Here is a 503-nt window from a genome sequence, read left to right on the forward strand (position 1 = left end):
ATACATAGTTGATGATTCAAACCTTTAAAGGTGGTATTGGAGTCACAAACTGAAGAGTTTGTGTTGTTAAATCTTTGAGTGGGATCTCAAAGTTACAAACGTGGGTATTTATGCAAAGTAAATCCAAGATAGAAGAGTTCGTTGGTTTTCCTAGGTGATCATATTACTATCTTCTTTATGTTTCTACACTAAAGTAATATGTTTGCATATGTTTAATCTAAGTAACTATTTGGCTAATTTTTTAGGTTAAACTAATCTGATTTTCAAGGGGTCTAAACAAACAAACAAGTGGTATCAACGCAGGTTCAATTTGATTGGATTAACGTCCTGATGAGAATCAACAAGCATTCAAGGATCAATTGCATGTTCCAGTTGGGCCTATTACAAAAGTAAGATCCAAGAAGATCAAACAAGTACTTAATGGGCTGATTCAAGAGATTTGGGCTGATTCTAACGAAGAACATTCCAAGCTTGGCCCAAAGGAAGATGAAGGCATAATAAAT

This window comes from Quercus suber, unplaced genomic scaffold (genome assembly GCF_002906115.3).
Source record: "Quercus suber isolate HL8 unplaced genomic scaffold, Cork oak 2.0 scaffold_211, whole genome shotgun sequence".
Classification (NCBI taxonomy): domain Eukaryota; kingdom Viridiplantae; phylum Streptophyta; class Magnoliopsida; order Fagales; family Fagaceae; genus Quercus; species Quercus suber.